The 8507-nt window shown below is 40.1% G+C and overlaps 1 long non-coding RNA gene across 1 annotated transcript; it reads right to left on the reverse strand.

Annotated features, from left to right (window-relative positions):
• Positions 1-7310: 7310 nt before the first annotated feature.
• Positions 7311-7661, reverse strand: LOC116180325. Its single transcript, XR_004147106.1, has 3 exons — positions 7607-7661; positions 7496-7554; positions 7311-7448 (listed from the first exon to the last, which is right to left on the reverse strand). It is a non-coding gene; the product is annotated as an uncharacterized LOC116180325 (long non-coding RNA).
• Positions 7662-8507: the final 846 nt, after the last annotated feature.

The raw sequence follows: 8507 nt of genomic DNA on the forward strand, positions 1-8507 counted from the left end.
CAGCTTGACCCAGTTTGACCCAGTGACCCAGCTTGACCCGGTGACCCAGCTTGACCCGGTGACCCAGTTTGACCCGGTGACCCAGCTTGACCCGGTGACCCAGCTTGACCCATCTTGACCCAGCTTTACTCAGTGACCCGTCTTGACCCGGTGGCCCGTAATTAAATTATTGTTAGGTATCATCCAAAAACAATTTCAATTAACTTTTAATTAAAAAAAAAAAACTTCCTCAATAATATTCGGCAACAAGCACGCAGCCCAATTTCATTCAAAAGAACTAATACCTAAAAAAATCAAATCCATTTGTTTATAGTTTGTAGTCAAGTAGTCAATGAAAGTATTTAGAGAAAAGATTTATTTGGATTAAGCTAACTAGTAGAAAAAATTAAATGTGAATGAACACCTGTAAGCAAACTGGTAAGCCCTGAAGCAAAGAAATAACATTATTCTAATACAATTCGGGACATGGAAAGTTTTTTACGGCAGTATTAAAGCAAACATCACAGAAATGGCAGTTGTCAAGCAAACGAGTATTATTTTCAACAAACCAGCATTTCATTTATTTCATAATCTGTACACTTGAACCGAGGGCACTGACTTAACTGCGTTATTCGATCAAACTAGGTGACTGGGTCGAATTGGGTCCCCGGGTGAAATTGGGTCGCTGGGTCAAACTGGGTCACTGGGTCAAACTGGGTCACTGGGTCAAACTGGGTCAAGTTGGGTCACTGGGTCAAATTGGGTCACTGGGTCTAACTGAAAAGAGTATGACGTCACCCAGCGACCCAGTGACCCAGTTTAATTTAGTGACCCAGGTGACCCAGTTGACCCAGTGACCCAGTCCAACTCTGACCACATCATCTACTGCTACTCCAAAAAAAGAGTTTATCTTTCTTTAGTAGCGAGTGTGGGAAGATGATGTGGTATCGTAACGGTTTCGGTAATGCTGTTACTTCTACCTGGTCCCTGGAAAGGTAGCTTTGGGCAGCGGCTGTGTTGCTCGGGCTCCTTCTATATGTCTGTGGTCTTGGGTCATTCTAATTCTAATTCGGGTAGGCACGATGGACTTGTTTCCGGGAGCGCGTTGTTAGAGTGTAGTGTGTGGAAACAAATTAAAACGACCATTCTCCTCCCGGTATGTTTAAAGGTAAGCGGGCATCTTCGATGAAATACAGGTACCTCGAGGAACATGCGATTTCGGGCGTCTGGCAGAACTAAAAACTCCGCCGTGATGCTGCGATCTATCAGACTTACTGGCACTGTCACTGTGAATACCGTGGTTTGACGCGGATTTCCGCCAGTTAGTATGAGGATCACGTGGACAAACTCCCAATTCGCGGCACAGATCATGTCATACTGGGCGTAACCTCCGATACACTGATGCGAACCGCGATGGGGACGTTCGCGGTCTGTAGGTCTGGTGTGGATTTTCGCGGGGCGGAGGCGTCCGTGACGAAGAAGTGCATCTGCGAAACACTCGCGTTGTCGCGACACTGGCTCAATATGCCGCCTAGTGTGTCACATCCGAAGAACGACGAGGTGCTAAGGGTTGTCTTGGCTTTGATTGGAGCTGGAGGAAAAGTTGCCTTCCGCTGGGCGGCTTCCTGGCTCTCTTCCTTTTTTTCTGTGGGTGGGTCCGGCGAGTTTCAACACGGATCGCCACCTACAACTACCGAAACTATTTGAGGGAGCACAAGATTAAATAGCTGGGAGATATCACAGTGAAAGACAGAATAAACAACGCATTCAGAGTCACACACGGAATCCGGAACTCCATACGAGAGAAGAAGATACCGGACAGCTTGAAAATGGTGATTTACAACACGATCATAGCATTCAAAATCTTATACCGAGTGAACACCTCAGCTTTAGCAAAGATCAACAGACAAACAACGAAGAGGACGGAACGGAAGGCGCTAAGGGTACTGATTGGAAACAGCAACCTCACAAGAAAGCAGATAAGGAATTACTAGGAGGAAAGACGATCACCAGGAAACTGAAGATGAGGCAGCTGAAATATTGGGGGCATATCAACAGGAAAAACAAAAGCCGGCCCTGCTTCACATGGAACACCACTATTGACCAAACGGTGGCGGGCTCGGGGGTTTTCGTAGACAGATGGGAAGAGTGGAGCAGAGACAAACACAAAATGAAGAAACAAAGCAGACGAGTACTGGAGGTGGAGGATGAATCAGACGGAAGTAGAAGCAGCCAAGAGGAGGAGGGGGGGGGGCAGAAAGGGAAACAATGAAAGGGCAACAATAAGGAAGAGAGAAACAAGTAAGGTGGAATTAAGCTCAATGAATTGGAAGCATGGAATGAAGGGGGAGAGGCTATCAACAGGAATAGTCCAGGAAATGGAGAGTTTTAACTTGCAAAGTGAGAAGTACTTCCGATTTCTTTTGCATGTCATAGACAGTCATCTGGTGGTTAAGAATTTAGGTTTTCGACCTCCCACCCCCTGTGCTTTCCCCGTAGCACCCCCAAAACCCCTGAAATTTTGTTGCATTCTTATTTTTTCAATCATATCTTTTTAATGGTTCACTTTAGAAAAAAATATTGTTAACATAAATTGTAGACCATAGAATTCTACACAACTTTGATGTACACTACCTTTTGTGGAATGTTTATTACAACAAGATAATAGCTTTGAGAAATTGATTATATTTTAAGAATCCTGAAATTGTTGTGTGTAGTGCTTCAACAACTTTATTACTTTATGCTTATAATTAAGAAGTTTATTGAGAAATATCTGACTTAATCGTGGTATAAATACCCCTACCCTGCCCCTACCAACAGGTGATGCATAAATAATAATCCTGCACCCTTGCTAGTGAGGATAGAGGCATATTTGAATCACTGTCAGATTGTAGCGCTTTCTATATACCGTTTGAAATTAAAAAATTATTGCACTTCAAGTTACAGCCTTCCACCCCCCCCCCCCCGCGGTAGGAATAGATATTTAAACGCTCTTGTGGCCATTGATAAGTTAGTCTGTGACTACAACGCTTATTACATATATTTTCTAATCCTCTAAATATCTATATTCCTACCACGAGGTGGGGAAGGGGGGGGGGATGAAGCTGACCACTGAAGTGAGACGTTTATTAGAAAGCGCTGACATCTCACAGTGAATCAAATATCCCCACTAGCAAGGGTTGAAAGTGATGCGGTTCTACTCTTCTAAATTAGTGGACTGTAGTCCCTAACAGAAAGTTGAATTATTATGCATCTCCTTTGGTAAGGGTGCAGGGTAGGGGAATTTATACCGCGATAAGTTCAAGATATTTTCTCATAAAACTCTTAATTATACAGATAAAGTATAAAATTTGGTTAAAAAATAGAATTCTTAAAAATATAAGCAACTCTGATGCTCTATATCGTTTTTAATAAACATTCCACAAAAAGTAGTGTATATCGAAGTTTTGTAGATTTTTATAGTCTACAATTTCTGATAACAATATTTTTTTGTAAAGTGAACCTATAAAAAGTTATGATTGAAAAACTAAAAAACGAGCGTTGTGACCGTACCCTTTCGGGTCGGACAGCACCCAGTTAGCCGCCGCCACCCTCCCTAACCTCCCCAATCTACAAAATCCACCATATTGTTGGGCATATATCGCGGCTCTGCGCAATGGCAACAAAAGTGGTGGAGGTGCACCTCTGTGTAATGGGTATGAAGTTTTTGTTACTCAAAATCCTTTTTGGCCTGGGAGTAAAATAATAAAATGTTGTAACCCACTGTATATACTAGTACAAATAAGTTTTGTGAACGAAGGTAAAATCTGCTGTAGTTTTAAATTTAGATTAAGGGGAATGGACTTTGACCGGAGGGGACGAGGCAAATTGATATGAGTGTAAAAAGCGGAGTACGCGCTGAAAATTGTAACGAAGCGGTTATACTATTCGTATAGTTTAAAGCATACCATTTATAACATTGCGAAATATTTTAAAAAAGTGAAACAAAAAAACAGTGTTGTTTAGGCCCAGAGTACCCACAGTTTAAATTAAGGAGCCCATATTCGATCTATTACCGGTTAATCGTATTACAGAGTTAAGAAGAGGCATCTTGATTGTTTTTCACGTGTAAATATCGTGGAAAACATCACAGTAGGTAAGTGGAATTCTTCAGAGATTTTTTTTTAATTACCAACTGAAATATCGGGGAGCCCCAAGCAAGCGTGTTTGTCTTAGCGCCTGCATTTTGTTTTCTTCGCCAACATCTTGTCTTTGTGGTAAATTCCTCAAAGGAGCATCGAGGGTTAATTAAATCCCAATTGAGTTACGGTAGAGTTAGCTAGAAAAGGAGAACGACATAATTCCAACAAGTGGAAGGTGGCCATTTACACAGTCGGCAATTGCTGAGTCACAGAAAATTGCAATTGTCATCGTCGAAACGAAACATTAATTTTTCTCACAGGGACAGAAAGAGTAAATTTCAAAAACACACCGAATTATAAAAATTGCGTAATCCCTCCAGGCATATTAGAGTATAAATTGCCGTGGTAAAATCATGCCCAAATTTTGAATATTAATTGTGAAATTAACCATTTACCTGTTAAAATCAAAATTCACTTAATTATTCCCTGTTACTTACCTATTGTATAACTGAGCTAGCTGGAAGTATAAAAGTAAGAAATTAAGGTAAGTTCAAAAAATATCGACATCGACAGCGGAAGACAAATAATATACACGGTGAGTCATCTAGGATTTGTAAACATTCGTTACAAAATGGCGCCCAACGTGGGGCTGTAGCATGAGGACCGTTACAAAATGGCACCCAGTCGGTGGACTTCGAACCATCAACACCTGTAAAGAAGAGTCAATGCAAAAAAATCGATACCAGTGGCATACCTAAGAAAATTTTTAAGACGCAAGACACAAAACCAACATTTTGTACAGCCATCGTATGGAATTAAGATCCGGTTTCAAGAAAGCAACTAGCACAATTCAGAAGAATAACATGGAGGGAACACAAGTTGGTGAAGACATTGTATTTAGTCAAGAAAGCCAAGGCATAATAGAAGCCACTCAAGTACAAACACAAAAAATGGACCTAACAATTTTGGTAAGATTAATGCAAGAAATGAAGACAGGACAAGAAGAAATAAAAGTGAGACAAGAGCAAATCATCAAAAGTCAAGAAAAGAACATGGAGCAATTAAAAAACAAGATAAGAAGTCAAAAAGAAGAATGCGAAAAGAGATTCATTATGCAAGAAAAGAAAATTGAAGGCTTAGATCAACAGCACGTTGGATTTACACAACAAGTAGATTACGAATTCAAGAAAATGGAGCATGCAATTGCAAAACATGAAAAAATAACAGATCAAAAATTCCCAGAATTGGATAACAAAGTTGAAAAATATTATGAAGACGTAGAAACGACTAAAGAAGAAATCAGAGGAGAAGTGAAATTGAACAGATCGAAAATCCACAAGGTAATGGTGAAAACCGAGAACGAACTATACCAAAGACCGAAGAAGTTCGATGGCAACCTCAGAAATTCACATCCCATCAATTTTATGAAGGCGGTAGAAAATTACTTGAAGAATTTCGATGTTACTGAGCAAGAGAAAGTACATATCGTAATGGAACTACTAGAAGGAAATGCCAAATGATGGTCCCAATTAAAGAGCAAGGAATGGAACAACCTTAAAGAATTTAAAGATGACTTTATGACGCAAACTCAAGATAAAATAATGCTGAAATTAGCAACACCAAAATCATATGATTCTCGACGAGGAAGTTATGTAGACCATGTCTGATACTGGGTGGGAGAAACGGCCCATTGACAGCCTCCACTCAGAAAAGAGCAATTAGTCAACGCCTTAACCATAACCCTCAAGAGGTGGAGAATATCTTCATTGGGTCTGGGAAGAAAACAGTACAGAATCTAGTCGACACGCTTGAGAGAATACAAGAAGCCAATCCAAATTCCAGAAGAAACACGTATCATCAAGACAACAGAAACCAAGGCAGAAGAGAAGAATTACCAAGTCCGAAACAATTATCGGAAAATGATAGAAATCAAATCAAGACAGAAGAAACCATAGGCAAGTAAATGCTGTACAGTACAGGGAGGATCGAGTCAGAGTCCATCAAGGAGATGGAACCGCAATGAAAGAAATTATGAAGAAAGAGGTCCACAGGAGCACAATATGGAAAGAGAATCTCGGGGAAACGAATAGACGCTGGACCAGTAGTCCCGCTGATTCAGCAACAACGAAAGGAATAACCCAACCACATCAAATTTGTAAAAAGTTTTATTCAAAGAAATAAAAAACCAAATACATCAAACAACTAACAAGAAAAAATAAACAAACCCATCATAGCTGGAGTGCTGGAGGGGGCAAACGAATCTTTTTGGAGAATACCGATAGTCAAACTAAGATAGTACTTGGAGGATCAGTAAGCTATAGAAGACCAGGAGAAGATGAAATAACAGATGGAATTGAAGAACCAGAAGTTGAAGAAACCATGGAGAATGCAGAAGAAGAAAATTTAAGCAGACTAATTCAAGACCTACAACAAGTAAAGAAAGAAATTGAAGAAGAAGCTATAGAAAGCCAATCGATACCTAATAGAAGTGTGGAGAAAAAACCTGAAGAAAGCAACATTTGGCAGAAGAGAGTAAAAGAATTGGAAGAAAAACTAGCTAAAGCACAACAGTTAAATTTGGAACTTCAGATTGAACAACAAGAAAGAAACCAACATCTAGAACAAGAATTAAGACATAAAGATCAACTTAAGTTACAAGAAGCAAAAATAGAGGACATAAAAAAGAAGTTTGACGAACGTAAACAACGAGATTTCAAGTCACCTGAAATGAAGCTATTGAAGAACATTATTGAACATTATCAAACATTAGAAGAAAATGTTACAGAGAAGATTGGAGCAGCGCTAAAAAAAGAATTAACACAAAACCGAAGAAGAATTGAACATGAAGATGAGGACCGTTACAACTGCTAGTTCTTATCAGGGACACATCCCTGCGACAGTTGACTAAATTCAGATCCAGCATCTTTTCCATACGGATTTGCAGCACATGGAGACCCCTTTGTGCCATTTACATTGCGTACTTTGCCTATTTTACGTTTTTATTGTCAAATTTTGCAGTATCATAATGATCAAATGATGGGCAATACAGCGGCAATAACATTCATTACGTATGGCTAAATATCACTGTAAAAGTTTTATTGCGTAAAAATTAGGTACTGTAGTAACAACAACAAAAACATGAGCAGCAAACAAAAACTTAACCAATTAACAGGTACAACTTCTCAAAAACTGTCCCCTAACAATCCAGAATCGTGGTGGTCCTTCGAGATGGCAACATACTTCGGCACCTCCTTCAACTTCTCGTGGTAATGATGATGGTGCTCGGGTACTTTTATTATCTTAGTCTTGTATATCGTCTTTATCTTGGCGGGTACGTGTATGCGTACCCTAAAAGTAAAGGTTGAGTGAATCTGCTCCAGATTCGATTGACTTACTTGTCAGGTTCAGGAAATCCGAAAACGGCCCCGATCAGGAGAAGTACTAGGACGAACTTCTGCAATTTGCGCGTATAAACTCTCTTGATAAACTAAAAGAACAACTCTCACCTGCAAATTGTACATGTCTAAGAAAAGTAGCGCCAACGCAATTACTTATTTTCCCTAGACGCATCCCGCTTTATATACTTAAGGCGTCTCGCGCGCGGTGGGGAAAATCTAAAAGCACGTGCGTTTGTTGCAAATTTGTATCGAGAGCAAATACCTATAGTTACAGGAAGACCGGAACTTTCTTTCCTTTATCCGTAACTCAATTAACGGCGGTTACGCAATGGGATTACCTGATCGAAATCTCGTCAAAGATGCTTTGCATGTTTGCACAAAGACTGCGCTTTCACTACTTCCGAACCTATGGCAATAAGAAATTTTGTTTCCGTTAATTACGCCGGATGCAACAAGAAACAGTTTCACCCGCACTAGGAATGCAGTGAAACGTATTTCCGTCGTATAGATGGGAGTAACAGATGGATGATATGAATCGTTATAATCCGAGGACCAATGGTCATAAATTGTATCTCGGTGTTCCGCGGGGAAATATGTGCTCAGATCGGAAGTTGTAGTTGACCGTCGCGTCGCCTTCTAATTGCATCTATTCCCTCATCAAGTACACGTACCAAAAAGTCTGACCAAATGGGCTACGAAATACACCAGTCGAATATGAAGAAGGGTTTTTATTCTTTGGTATAGCTAGGGGCTGGTCCCTCCACCTCGGAGATTACTACCTCTAAAATTTATAAAAAACTTGAAAGGTCGATTTCCGCCATTTGGCAAAAGCTGTTTACAATAAATGACAACTACATAATCTTTTATGCAATTCTTCCTTTTTTTCTATTATACTATTCATCCATTTTTTTGCTCCTTTTCCCTCTTCGCCGGTATTTCCCCACTGCTTGCCCTTGTTCCCTCCAATATAAGATTATCTTCTTCCCCTCCGCTCTCCATCTTCCACCTA

The sequence above is a fragment of the Photinus pyralis genome, unplaced genomic scaffold, assembly GCF_008802855.1.
Source record: "Photinus pyralis isolate 1611_PpyrPB1 unplaced genomic scaffold, Ppyr1.3 Ppyr1.4_LG9, whole genome shotgun sequence".
NCBI classification, from domain to species: Eukaryota; Metazoa; Arthropoda; class Insecta; order Coleoptera; family Lampyridae; genus Photinus; species Photinus pyralis.